General features: G+C 40.4%; 1 protein-coding gene across 1 annotated transcript in view; it reads left to right on the plus strand.

The window, feature by feature from the left end:
* STARD13 (StAR related lipid transfer domain containing 13) overlaps window positions 1-15,319 on the plus strand; it is a 492,634-nt gene that overhangs the window by 42,680 nt on the left and 434,635 nt on the right. Inside the window, exon 2 of the mRNA XM_070800199.1 lies at window positions 10,738-10,815. The gene's annotated coding sequence lies outside the window, so the exon portion shown is untranslated. The remainder of the gene's footprint in view (window positions 1-10,737; window positions 10,816-15,319) is intronic.

Raw genomic sequence — 15,319 nt, forward strand, 5'->3', positions numbered from 1 at the left:
ACCTTGCACTGTGGTATAAGTGGAATATTCCTTGTATATACCATCCTGCTCCTATACCTTTCATTATAATATAATGGCTCTCCTCACCTGCCCTCTCCTCAATTTTCTGCATCATTGACACTATTTGAAAACCTGTCATCAGTTCAAGGCTAAGGCAAATGCTTCTTCATCTCTTAAGTGTCCTCTAATGTTCCCTTCTCCTATGTCATTTACAAGCATGGAGGGTACATCGATTGCTTATGTGCAAGGAGAATAGAACCAAACACACTGAGCACCTAACATGCACTGGACACTGTGCTGGGCATGACTGTCTCATTCAATCCTCACAAGAATCTTACAATGCTATTGTATCAATCCAAGTTCACACACCTAGGTGATGGAGCTTGTAGTCAACCCCAGGTGGCCTAAATTAAAAAACAAAAGTAAAATAGAAACAAAACAGAAAACCAAGAATGGAGTAGTATAAACTAAGAACAAAAGAACTCTATGCCTGTAGTTCCATTCTATGACACTGATAACATCAGGTCATAATGCACTTACTAATGGGTGTGTCCTTTTTCCACATCTAGATCTATGGTTCCTTTAGGACTGTGTCCTCTTAGTCCTTGCCCAGTGCCCTTTTCCCTGGTTCCATTTTACTTATCATCCAGGTCTCAAATGAAACATCATTTCCTCACCCGCACTTCCGTCCCATCCCAGGTGAGGACCTCTTGTTACGAAATCTTATCAGCCATTGTACCTTCGGGTTCCAATCCCCATATTCACCATTGGTACCTTTGGGTTACACATCCCCAGATTCAACCAACTGCATAATTTATCCATGTACTGGCAATTTAACACTGCTTTAGGTATTGTAAGTAATCTATAGGTGATTTAAAGTATACAGGAAGATGTGCATAGGTTGTATGTGAATACAAATACAGATGCAAATACTATGCCTTTTGGGGCTTCCCAGGTGGCTCAGTGGTAAAGAATCCACCTGCCACTGCAGGAGACATGGGTTTGATCCCTGGGTTGGGAAGATCTCCTAGAGGAGGAAATGGCAACCCACTCCAGTATTCTTGCCTGGGAAATTCCATGGACAGAGGAGACTGGCAGGCTACAGTTCATGAGGTCACAGCTGCTGCTGCTGCTGCTAAGTCGCTTCAGTCACGTCCAACTCTGTGCGACCTCATAGACGGCAGCCCACCAGGCTCCCCTGTCCCTGGGACTCTCCAGGCAAGAACACTGGAGTGGGTTGCCATTTCCTTCTCCAATGCATGAAAAAGTGAAAAGCGAAAGTGAAGTCGCTCAGTCGTGTCCGACTCTTAGCGACCCCATGGACTGCAGCCCACCAGGCTCCTCCATCCACGGAATTTTCCAGGCAAGAGTACTGGAGTGGGGTGCCATTGCCTTGAGCATGCACATGCTATGCCATTTTATATAAAGGACTTGAGCATCCCAGACTTTAGTATTCTTAGGAGTCCTGGAGTCAATCACCCACATATACTGAAAAATGACCATATTTTGTAGCATTGCTACAATTAATGAACATTCCTGTATTTATACATTCTGCTGCTTACTAATATCCAGGTACTCACTTATTTAGTTACTAAGGCGAGAACTAAGAGTCGTACGCAATTGAAGTGACTTGGCACGCACAAACTAATTTAAGGGCAGATACCATCTCTCTCCTTCACAAGTATATCATCAATGCCTCACACAGTATTTGGCTCACAGTAGGCATACATAAATATTTGCTGAGAGAATAAACAAATACCTCGGTATCTAGGACAGTGCCTGCCTGGCATATCATAGACTTTCCTATGCCCTGATCCACTATCACTGAAATATTCCCTTTTTGGTGACTTAATAGATGGATGGATAGGTATATGAACAATTCTCAAAACTCCCCTAGTCTAGATTTCTGAGACTGGCATCCCAAGAATGATAGATATACAGAAGAAAGAGCAGAATGTTTCTATTGTCTAATATATTTTGGTGCTGATTATTAAAACCATCAGCATACTACCTGTCCCATTAGAGCTCACCTTTAAGTGAGTTTCTTCTTTCTTTCCTTCCTTCCCTCTTTTCTCTCTCCCTCCCTCCCTCTCTCTCTCTCTCTCTCTCACCTCCTCTTTCCCTCCCCTTCCTTCCTTCCTTTTCTTTCTTGCCATCCTGCCTTCCTTTTTCTAAAAGGCAAATCTAATTCTGGCAAGAAATGTATTTTTGATATGCTTGGCACAGCTGCTTCTGTGGAGTTAGAAATGTTAAAGAATACAACACAACATAAATAGTACAAATAACATAAATAACGAATAGCACTACAGTGTTAACATTAAACTGGTTCATTTAAGGACTGGCAGCAACAAGTGTTGGTTCAAAGAAATTAAACACCTGGACATTCCATAGATACACAGTATGTATTAACTGGTGTGAGTAGTACAACCCATGAGAAATTTGTTTTCCCACACAGCTATTTCCATCTCAGGTTTAACACAGACCACATTGAAAGACCTCTTTGTTTGGGTGCAGTGTGATGCTGTTGGAACAGTACCTAAAATGTCAAGATGATATCTCTTAACACCATAGATTTACACAGCACTGTGTTTCACAGAAGCCCAATTGTGGTGGTTTTAAAATCAGAATTGTGCCAAAGACCTGGTGCTCCGCAAAGGATGCCAGATGGTTACCCTGCAAAATCTCTTCTCAGAAACCAGGTGGGTGCTGCATCATACTATCCCGCCCAAAGGTGAAGTCCCGCCTGCATTAGCTCTGTGCTGTTCCAGGAACCAGTTCTAAGAGGAGCACTTTTCTGACAATGGAAAGTATGTTTCTTCCAGTGGTGCCTAGCATAGAGTAAGCACTCATCAGCTCAGTTCAGTTCAGTCGCTCAGTCGTGTCTGACTACGTCCAACCCCACAGACTGCAGCACACCAGGCTTCCCTGTCCATCACCAACTCCTGGAGTTTACTGAAACTCATGTGCATTGAGTCGGTGAGGCCATCCAACCATCTCATTCTCTGTTGTCCCCTTCTCCTCCCGCCCTCAATCTTCCCCAGAATCAGGGTCTTTTCAAATGAGTCAGTTCTTCACATCAGGTGGCCAAAGTATTGGTTTCAACTTCAGCATCACTCCTTCCAATGAATATTCAGGACTGATTTCCTTTAGGATTGATTGGTTAGATCTCCTTGCTGTCCAAAGGACTCTCAAGAGTCTTCTCCAACACCACAGTTCAAAAGCATCAATTCTTCAGTGCTCAGCTTTCTTTATAGTCCAACTCTCACATCCATACATGACTACTGAAAAAACCATAGCTTTGACTAGATGGACCTTTGTTGGCAAAGTAACATCTCTGCTTTGTAATAAGCTGTCTAGGTTGACCATAACTTTTCTTCCAAGGAGCAAGCATATTTTAATTTCATGGCTGCAGTTACCATCTGCAGTGATTTTGGAGCCCCCCAAAATAAAGTCTGTCACTGTTTCCACTGTTTACCTATCTCTTTGCCATAAAGTGATGGGACCAGATGCCATGATCTTCATTTTCTGAATGTTGAGTTTTAAGCCAACTTTTCCACACTCATAGTACTACTGATTGATCTTTTAAATCTAAAAATCAGTATCTTCAGCCCAGTTTTACTCTGAGCACCAGCCTCCAACCGCCCCCTCAGGATCTCTTCTTGGATCTCTGCTACTCAGGAGCCAAAGCAGAACTATCGATTCCTATCCTATACACTCTCCAACCCATGTCATAGGCTAAATCAACTTCTACCCCAGGTCCTCTTCAACTTTGTAAAGAGCACCACCATCTACCAAGTTCCTTAAGAAAAACATAGGGTTCTTATGGATTACTCTTGATTTATAATGTCCCATTGAAATTCACCGGTCAGTTCTGTTGACTAGTAAGTTCTGACACCTACAGCATCCTCTTGCCGAACTGGCTTCTCTCCTTCCACTCTAGTTCCTTCAAAGTCCACTGCTGAATTTTCCAGCAGCCTGGGTAACAATGCACACGAGAATATTCATTCCCCGACAGCTTCCTAAAATATTTAGAATGAAATAAGATCTACTGTTCTGCTCCTGCCAAAGGAGAACCCCATATACTACTTGTTTCCTACTCACTAGGCACTCTCCAGCCACAAAGGCTTTGTAAGGCCACAGAGATACTCAACACACCAAGTGATTCGGCTCGGCCCCTGCTGGACCTGCCGTTTAAAACGCAGGTCTACATGGGACTTCCTCCTTCATGTCTTTCAGACCGCTGTTCAAACACCATCTCTTCAGATTTCCCAGTCTCCTTTCTTCTCAATTATATCATTTTGATTTTTTTTCACAGTCCTTGATTATAATATCTAAAAGTGTTATTTGCTCCTGTGAACTTATTATGTGTCTTCCCACTAGTTTATAAACTCCTTGAGACTGTCAACGGTCACTGCTGCACCCAAGCATGTAGAAGTGTAACTGGCTGACTGGCTGGAAATGCAGCTAAGACCAACATCTGCATCAATGGGACCAGGCATCTTCCTGAGTCCTGAGATTTTATAACTCTTACAGAGCAATATTTGATCAGGATCAGTCACAGACAGTATAAAAGAATCTAAGTTCAATTTTTCAAAAAACAAAATGAAACAAAAACTGAGACAATGTGTCCAAAGAGATAATGTGCATTTAGGCAGCACTTAAATTCCACCTGAGAGGTGATTTTCAAGCTAAGCCCAGGCGCACCCAGGGAAGCTGGTACTCTGGGCTCCCAAGCACCTCACTGTTGCCAGAGCAACTCTGCTTTAATATGCTTTTTTAAAAAATAGATATAATTGGCTTCCACAAGAAGGGATATCTGATAAATAGGATTCACCACTAAAAAAGAATTAAGGGACTGCTTAATATATATGTTTCTCCTGAAATCGCTGTCGTGTCCAACTCTTTGTGACCCCATGGACTGTAGCCCACCAGGCTCCTCTGTCCATAGGATTCTCCAGGCAAGAATACTGGAGTGGGTTGCCAGTTCCTTCTCCAGGGGATCTTCGCGACCCAGAGATCTAACCCAGGTCTCCCGCATTGCAGGCAGACGCTTTAACCTCTGAGCCACCAGGGAAGCAAATACATATGTTTATGTGCGTTTAAAACCTCAGATCCTAAAGGAAATCAGTCCGGAATGTTCACTGAAAGGACTGACGCTGAAGCTGAAACTCCAATACTTTGGCTACCTGATGCGAAGAATTGACTCCTTGGAAAAGACCCTGATGCTGCGAAAGATTGAAGGCAGGGGGAGAAAGGGATGATGGAGAATGAGATGGTTGGATGACATCACCGACTCAATGGACATGAGTTTGAACAAGCTCAGGGAGTTCATGATGGACAGGGAAGCCTGGTGTGCTGCAGTCCATGGGGTCTCAAAGAGTCGGACACGACTGAGAGACTGAACTGACTGAAAACCTCAGAAAATAGATGGGCATTTCGAGTCATTGCACGCTACTGTCTTCTGGTGCCACTGTCGCAGCTCTTGCTGAGAGACCCCCCTCCTTTAGCTGGCCCTGACAGTATCTGGATGTATCTTCTGTCCCATCTGGTAATCCCTTCTTCACCCTGCTCTTAAATTAACATCTCTCCTTCCAAGCCCACATCTGAGCTGCCCCTCCCCTATGGCTCCCAGTGCTACTGAGCTCATGGTGCACTCAGCAGCCTGGCCTGTGACCACTGCCCTTACTTCATTTTCCTTCCCGGTCTCTGCAACCTGCACAGAATCTAGACCAGCTGTGCCGAACTATTCACTTGACATTTTCCAACCAGACCTGAAATTCTCCCTTCTTATATATGGCTGTCCTAGGGCCATTCCTCATACTGACCTGCCTTTTCACTTGAGCTTGTCAGTGGAAATACCATCTGTGCTCCCTTAGGTTTCCCATTCAGCACCCCCACCTCACCTTGCCTTCTGGGACATATATCCCTCACCCCCTGTGCCCACAACTCTGTTTGCACCACTGCTGTGACACAAGTCATGCTATTTTCCTCTCTGGACTAGAGACGTAGCCAGCACTTGTAGAAAGAGATGAGACTTAGAGCAGAGGTGTCTGTTGCAGGTCCCATGTCAACGCATACTACTTGTGCAAGTTTGGACTTCTTTCTCAGAGCTGCAGCCACTTTACCTACAAAAATACACAGAATAATACTGACCTCTCAAAGTTGTAAATATTGATACATATGAAAATAATTTGGAAGCTATAAATGTGAGTGTTCTTATTTGCTGCTTGGGACTATTTCCATCTATCTTTGTACCTGCCTCTTAGCCCTGATGCCTATGTAGCAGAGTTTATTAATTTCAACAAAACTCTGAGAAAGGAGAAAGGATTCATTCTGATTCAATGCCTCAACTTGAACTTTCAAGTCACCCAGAAGAGTTCTTTCACATCTGGGCAGGCTTGGGGGAGGTTGGGGGGAGAGGGGGAATGATTGAAAGAGAAGTTATTAGACATTTATTAACTGAAACCAGTAAATCTGCATGACAGATTAACTGGGGGTAGGTCCAGATGAGCCCCTGACAGGGCTGCTGTGAAGCTAGAACCATGCTGGGTCTCTCAGATTTCTTAGAAGTCCAGCCCCCAGGAGTCTGGGGAGCTCCCCGCCCAAGAGCTCTTTAAGAGATAACTTGAATGAGACATTTGAATTAATATGTGTATAGGTTTGTTTGATGGCCATAGTGTACAATATGCTTCCCACCAGGCTCCTCTGTCCACGGGATTCTCAAGAATACTGGAGTGGGTTGCCAATGCCGTCCTCCGGGGGATCTTCCCAACCCAGGGATCGAATCCACCTCTCTTATGTCTCTTGCATTGGCAGTCAGGTTCTTTACTATTAGCGCCACTTGGGAAGCCCCTCTAGGAGAGGGTTAGATAGGAGAATAAGAATATGGGTTCCCTGGACTGATGCTCCCTGGAGAAGTTTTAAAGGATGATCTGGTCTCTGCATTCAAGTACCAAGGCTTGGTGGATGCAGGGACATTTCAAGAGAAGTTGTGCCTGATTTCCTCTGATTCAGCTTCTTTTCCATCTTGTAGTGCTGGATCATCATGGCAAACTATTCCGGTTGTACACTGAACAAGGGTACACGTAGGAAGATATCATTCACATACTAAATTTGTGCTTTTTTGTTATTGTTGCAAGTTTCTGCCCAAGGAAAGTCAAGTAAGTGTCTTCACCACCACTGTTGGGGCACACACATATTGGATCATCACTATTCCTTTATCATCTAGCCTGCACCTCCACTCCCCCTGCAACTCTTTAAAGACAAGGACTGTGTCTTAGTCATTATTTATTTTGGTCATATGTATTTACAGGACCTGACATACAATATTTATTCAGTAAATCTGGTTGTTTGACTGATGAATGTGGGTTTTATAAGTTTTATTAGGAGGTGTCATATTTTCCATTTTTTCTTCATTCCTTTTATGTTTTCCTCCCAGACTTCGGGTTTTGTCACAGAGATAGTACTTTCAACAAACAATATAAATCCTCGCCCAACACACGTTAGAAAATATGGCAGGAACCCTAATGAGGAAATCATCTTTTCAGGACCTAGTTTTCCACTCTTTCTTCATTTCCAAGTTATCAGCTGCATTTTCCTACAACCTAAAATTCAGGACACTGATCGAGTCAGTTAAGACGATTTTATTCCAAGCCTGCTGAGTATAAAGGGCTGCATTTTGCTCTGGGAAGGGATTCAAAGTCTTTCCAAATAAATGGCCTGCTTGTCTAGCTGTCAGAGTGTGGACTTCTTTGGCACTCTTACCCTAGTCCTGATTCAAGTTTATGTGCCAGAAACGGAACTTCTGCCTCTTTCAAATTCAACAAGGTCTTCAGACCATGGTCGTCTTGCACAATATGGACCTGGTATTAGAGCAACAGAGGGTATTTACAGTGTATTTAAATAACATAGTGCAAAGAATAGGAGGTTTGAAAGTCTGGCTGGGTTTGGAGAACTGACTTCCATAAATCTAAGACCTGAAAAATACCTTTTTTGTTCAAATGTTGGAAAGATTTTTGTCAATTTTTTGCTTGATTAGGATTTCTTTAAGTTTTCCTGGTAACCAGAAACAAGTTTCACAATTTGTGTCACACTTGGCTCCTGTTCCGGGGACTGAGGGAAAGCTTGCTCTTGCTTCAGTAACCCCTGCACAGTGGAGGACGAGGAGCTCAGCTGGAGGAGGCCTGCCAGCAGTTAACCCTGCCAAAACAAACAGGAATCATTGTGGACAATGGGAAGATTATGTGGTGGAAAAAGGATAGCCTGAACGAAGGCAGGAAAGCCACATCAATTGTATTTAGAAGCTGCGTCTTACCCCCAGATTATAAAGCCTTTCCTCCGAGCATTCAGAAGATGTTGCAGTTTTACTGAAAACTCACCCACCAAAGGTCAATGGGTGGAGCTGAAACAGAAAGCTTTTCTCTTGTAACTTCCTGTGTGTCCTGGTATCTGGCCACGAATCTTTGTGCCACCGCTGGGTCCTCTCACTCACTCTGGTATCAAGCCTTCCAGGGCTCCCCAGAGGAGAAGGGCAGAGCTCAGCTGCCAGGGGCAGAGGCAGAGGGCTCAGTGGTCTCCTCAGTAGGCCCTCTCCATGCAGCTTCCTGACAGACATCATCAGCCAATGGCCGGGCTCCGGCTGGTCCTCTGGTGAAAAACCTGAGCTCAGTCCAGGCTCAGCAGAACTGACGAGGGCTATGTCCTTGAGTGTAAATGATTTTCCACTTCCTGTTTCTTCCTTTTTAGGAACCAAAATCAAATGAATAATTCTGTTTCAAATGAACAATATAGCCAAACTATACAGTGAATCATATGACACTCATGTAATCATCACCCAAGATTTCTATGTGTTACTATTATTTGAAAGAGATCTGTTTTATTCTGTTTTGTTTTTTAAAAGAAACATAATTTTAAGATACAGTAAATCTCCATCTTCATCCTTTCCTACCTAGGAGGTACCACCTGAAGTTAACATGGATTGTTCCCACGTGGTTTTTAGGACTTTTATCACATGTTTTTATTCATAAAATTGTATATAAAAATGATCTTGTGTGTTTTTTAAACTTACATGAATAATACAGTTATCTTTTAAGATTAACTTTTGCACTGAAACTAATGTTTTTGAAGTTTATTATTCCAAGTACTGGTAAATTTAGCCTTAAGATTATTTAATATTACTTCAAATTAAAAAAATAAATCTAGCCTTCTATTCAAGGGCATGCATTTCCCCCACTTTATCACAAAGAATACAATCAACCTGCTATGCATTGATTCTAGCATGTATATCTAGTATTTAAGTAAACACTCAATAAATTAGAAGTACATTTGCTGAACCATAATTAACTTAATCAAATGATAGCAGAATTGTTTTCTAAGAAGTTGTACTAATTTACAAGCCCTCCAGAAACGTGTATTTACCAAAACTTGATGTCAATAGATTATGTTTTGCTAATCTGATAGCCTCAAATGGCAGCTCACTGTTTTATTTTTCAATTTCCTGGTAACTAGTAAACTTGAGCTCAACTAGTGAAGTTGAGTGTATTTTCATTTTTCATATGCAATTGCTCATGTGTGTCTCTTGCTTTTAAACTGCCTCTTAATAAGCTTTTAGCTACACTGCCTGTATGCTAAATTGCTTCAGTCACGTCCGACTCTATGTGACCCTAAGGACTGTAGCCCAATAGGCTCCTCTGTCCATGGGATTCTCTAGGCAAGAATACTGGAGTGGGTTGCCATGCTCTCCTTAAGGGTATCTTCCCCACCCAGGGATCCAACCCCCATTTCCTATGTCTCCTGCTTTATTAGGCGGTTTCTTTACCACTAGCGCCACCTGGGAAGCCCCTTAGCTACATTTCTACTGTGTTATTGTAGCTCTCTTTTTTTTTAATAGTTGAATGTTTAAGTTCTAATTTTTCATTAAGATGTATTATAAGAGTTTACAAGAATTATATTCCTACTAAAAAAATTTTTTTTGGTCATGCCAGTTGGAATGTGACACCTTAGTTCCCTGAACAGGGATCAAACCCATCATTCCCCTGCAGTGGAAGGTGGAGTCTTAACTACTAGAGAGCCAGGGAATTCCTTGTAGAGATTTTTTATAAATTTGGGGTTTATAAGTGGTTCCCATAGATTTTTCCAGTCTGTGACTTTCCTTTTCACTTTGTTTACGGTTTCTCTTAACTTTTAATGTAGTTTAAATTTGTTTTCTAAAGTAGTTAGATGTATTCATCTTTTTCTCTATAATTTACTGGTATTTTGTGATTTTATAAAAAAAGAACTCTAGGTTTACATACTGAAATTTCTTCTACGTTTTCTCTCTTTAAATTATCAACATATTTATTACACCCTCTACTCCCATGAACCTAAGTCTTTGAGTATATACATTTTCCATGTTTTTCCTAAATTTTTTTTTTCTGTCTTTAAGCCACTTGGGAATGTGAATTTGTATGTCATGAAAAAGAAGTTTAATGTTATTTTTTTCCGTATGTAATCAATTGGCCCACACAATTTGTTGAAAATTCTATCCTCTTCCCACTGATTTACAACATTGCCTGTCATATCCCAAGTTTACTCTAGAGTATGTTTTTAATGTCTTCATGCTCTCAATGATCACTTTTTCTATCTCTAAACCAGTATACTATACTTTTAAAACTATAATAATTTTGTTAAAAGTCTTAGTATAAGTAATTTTTATCTTTATCTTCCTTTTTTTCCTTCCCCTACTTTTCTTTCTTCCAGATTTTCCTGGCTTTTGTTGACCTTTTACTCTTCCATAAGACTGCAAAATCAGCTTGTCCAGTTCTTCAGGAAATCCTGGTGAGAACATGACTGCAATTATATTGAATTTATGAATTAATTTGGAGAAAATTGATGTCTTTATAATCTTTTCATACACAAAAACATGGATTTTAACAAGGTCTTCATTTATATCTTTCAATAAACTTTCACAAATGTTTTCTTTATAAATATGAACATTTTTGTTAAGATTTATTTCTAGATAGCTTATTAATTTAGTTAATATAAATTATATCTTTTACAATTATATACTTTAATTATTTGTTGCTCACTTATAGAAAAGAAAATGATATTTTCATATTCTATACACTATCTTGATAAAATCCAAAATTCCTTATTTGTTCCAATAATTTGTATAAGTTTCAGACTATTCTGTGTGGACAATCATATCAATGCTGAAAGTTTTGTTATGCCTTTCTAATTAGTATAGCTGTGTTCCCTCCCCTACTTTCAGTTTGTGCCAACAGAAAAGAAACAATGATAGCTGGAAAACTTTCTCAATGGCACCCCACTCCAGTACTCTTGCCTGGAAAATCCCATGGACGGAGGAGCCTGGTAGGCTGCAGTCCATGGGGTCGCTAAGAGTTGGACACAACTGAGCGACTTCACTTTCACTTTTCATTTTCATGCATTGGAGGAGGAAATGGCAACCCACTCCAGTGTTCTTGCCTGGAGAATCCCAGGGACGGTGGGGCCTGGTGGGCTGCCGTCTATGGGGTCACACAGAGTCGGACACGACTGAAGTGACTTAGCAGTAGCAGCAGCACTGTTTTACAAAATCATCCATTTGTCAAACTTCACAAATCCATTACCATGGATCATTGTTCATGATATCTCATATCATCTTTAAACACTGCTATTGTATGTGTGGCTATATTGTGTATTCAGTCCTAGTAACAGGAAGTGTGAGATAATGTAAAGCAGTTTAGTCAGAAGCAGCAGCTTAATCCACAGCCTTGGTGTTTATGAGCTGCACGACTTTGGGCAAGTCACTTCTCAGAGATTCAAGTTGTTTTTTGGTAAATTAGGTCAGGGCTTTTTTTTATAGATAAATTTGCTGTCTCTTCCAATAAAGCACTTTCTTCAAATTAAGTCTAACACTGAAGCAGATCAAAGTGGAATAATTCTGTTGAAGAAGAAAGTGCCATTCTAGCCCACCCCTAGGAAGCCCCTGAAGCACTTCCACCATGCCCCCTAGGGCTAGCACAGCTTCCACTACTAGAGTACCTTGCAAGGGTTTGAGGTGAACTTTCCTTGAGCTGGCATCTAGCCAACAGCCAATACTCAGCCAAAGTGATTACAAGTACAGTTTCCATGAGGACTAAAAAGAGTCATCCAGGTTTCCTAGCAACAGAAATCAAGGTCCACTAGCTACAACAGAGTAAAAAACATCCTTTCAAACATGGGAAAAGATGGTTAATTGAGTTTAATCCTTACTCTTTATAATGATGCAACAAATAGAAGTGATCTTCAGGGCAACAATAATTTTCCAGTTTCTTTACCTTCAATCTTCCACTGTCTCCTGAGATGCAACATGACAATTGTCTACTAAAAGACAAGAGTAGAATTTCCATTTTACTGAAAGGTGCTAGTGACTTTTTTTTTCCTTTTGTGACCATTTTATTTGAGAAAGGAAATAAATGAGAGGAGAATGATAATAATGGGAGTATTTTCTTCTTTCATAACATAATACATGGAGGAAATATTCAAACACAAGTTGAGGGATAGCATTGGTCTCTTTATTGTTTTGTTTTTTTTTAATGAGCAACATGTCTCCATTTTATAAATTAGAAAAATTCACTCAGAGGTTAAGGAATTCATTTAAGCTCTCAGGCCTGTTACATGGAAGATCCAGGGGGAAAAAATAATTTTTTAAAAGGCTGATTTATAATTTTTATTACAGTATTAACTTATTATAATGATTTGGCCAAGGGTTTATTTATAATTTCCTTGTTTCTCCCTAGTTTTCACTTTAGAAAAATTTAAGCCTAGAGCAAAAATAGATTATGAATAGCATATGGACTTCACCTAGATTCACAAATTAACATTTTATCCATTTGCTTTTTTTGTACGTATGTGTATATGCATTTTTAGGCTTAACTATTTAGTTACTTGGGCTTCCCAAGTGGCTCGAGGTGAAGAATCCACCTTCCAAGCAGGAGACGAAAGTTCAGTCCCTGGGTTGGGAATATCCATTGAAGAAGTAAGTAAGTAAGTAAGTGAAGTCGCTCAGTCGTGTCCGACTCTTTGTGACCCCATGGACTGTAGGCCACCAGGCTTCTCTGTCCATGGGATTCTCCAGGCAAGAATACTGGAGTGGGTTGTCATTTCCTTCTCCAAGGGATCTTCCCAACCCAGGGATAGAACCCGGGTCTCCTGTTTTGCAGGCAGGCACTTTAACCTCTGATTCACCAGGGAAGCAAGGAAATGGCAACCCTCGACAATATTCTTGCATGAAAAGTCCCATGGACCAAGGAGCCTGGAGGGCTACAGTCTATGAGGTTGCAAAGAGTCAGACATGACTTTGCAACTAAACAACAACATTTAGTTACTTGAGAAACAGCAATTTACAAATACTTTATATTATACATCTTATGATATATATTATTACACCCAAAATGCTATTAACTATCCATGAAAATTAAGTAAATTGACTATCATCTAATACAGCCTATATTTAAATTTCTCCAATTGTCTTCTTTTTAATTAGAGGATAATTACTTTACAATATTGTGATGGTTTCTGCCATGCATCAACATGAATAGGCCATAGGCATACATCTGTCCCCTCCCTTTTGAGCCCCCCTCCCGCCTCCCTCCCCATCCCACTTTTAAGCCAATAGGTTGTCGCAGAGCACCAGCTTTGGGTTTCCTGTGTCATACAGAAAATTCCCACTGGCTATTTATTTTACATAATGTAATGTACAGGATTCAATGCTATTCTCTCAAGTAATCTCACCCTCTCCTTCCCCTACTGTGTTCAAAAGTCTGTTGTTTATGCCTTTGTCTCCTAAATTTCTCCAACTGTCTTAATACTCTTTCATAGATGTTTAACATACTGGATCCAATTAAGATTTGCACTATACATTTGTTTTTTTATCTTCCTTTTTTTTTTTTTTTGGTTTGGTCTTCTTGATCACTTTTATCTCTAGTGTCCTCTCTCTAGTCTGTTTTTCATGACACTGACTTTTTCTGAGTCCAGAATAGTATTTTCTGGAAAGTGCCACATCCTAAATTTGTATATTATTTCTTTATGAAATGATATAGGCTAAACATTTTTACCAAGAAAATTACATAAGTGATCTTGTATACTTATTATATCACATTAAACAAAATCAGGTGATAACAAAATCAAGTGGTTTCCCTACTGGTAAGGCTGTTTGATCACTTAGTTAAGATGGTGATTAAGCTCTTCATAATAAAGGTACATTTTTCATTTGTGGTATTTTTAAGTAATGTTAATTGTGAAACTTTGAGATTATGTGATTTAGTTCCACATTAACTTTTAAGCCGATGATTTTAGCATCTATTGCTGATCCTGATCTTGCCAGAATCATGTATTAATACTGACAGTTGTAAAATGGTGATTTTCTTAGTTCTATCCATTCCTTTCACACTTATTAGCTGGTATTCTGTTTAAAAGATGAGTCCTCTCTCTCTCTCTCAGTGGTTTTCTGTGTCTGTCTCTCTCTCATTGCTAGTTCAGCAGGCACTGTGCACTGCCTTTTAAAAGTGCTGTTTTTGATAAAAACTCCTCCATAAAAAGACCTGCTTATAGGAAATGTTCAGTTGGCAAGGCAGAGTAATTTAAGATTATTTGTCCACAGTGTCTTCCAAAGGCTTAATGAGGAGGGTAGAGCCAATTATCTTCATCTGAGCTTCCGGGAATGCAGATTTTACTTATTAATAAGGAAACTGATGAACAAGGTTATTAAGTAACTAATGAAAATAGAGAAGTGTCTATAAAAATAAAAAAAAAGGATAGGAATCTTTCTTAAGAGTGTTGCTGAAATTCTCAAACTTCGCACCAGATTACCAAGCTAAAGAAAAGAGTTCAAGGTGTTTTTCTTTGGAAGTTTTTGGGCTCCTTAAAGGAAAGGGTCTATTTCCAGTGCTATGAGTGTAATCATTGCAGAAGGAGTTCACAGAACATGTGAAATGTTTCAAGGCTGACATCAATGTTTCCTTAATTGCTGCTTTTCAAATAGTGTGTGTGTGTGTGTGTGTGTGTGTGTGTGTGTGTGTGTGTGTGTGTGTGTGTGTGTGTGTGTGTTAGTTGTGTCCAACTCTTTGTGACCCCATGGACTGTAGCCTGCCAGGCTCTAAGGAATTTTCCAGTCAAGAATACTGGAGTAGGTTGCCATTTCCTACTCCAGGGGATCTTCCCAACCCAGGGATCAAACCCACATCTCTTGCATCTTCTGCACTGACAGGTGGATTCTTTACCACTGCACCACCTGGGAAGCCCCTTCAAATAAATTAACGGGAGCAAAACATACACTTAGTTTAGGTCAGGATGTCTGAAA

The sequence above is a fragment of the Bos indicus genome, chromosome 12 (assembly GCF_029378745.1).
Source record: "Bos indicus isolate NIAB-ARS_2022 breed Sahiwal x Tharparkar chromosome 12, NIAB-ARS_B.indTharparkar_mat_pri_1.0, whole genome shotgun sequence".
NCBI classification, from domain to species: domain Eukaryota; kingdom Metazoa; phylum Chordata; class Mammalia; order Artiodactyla; family Bovidae; genus Bos; species Bos indicus.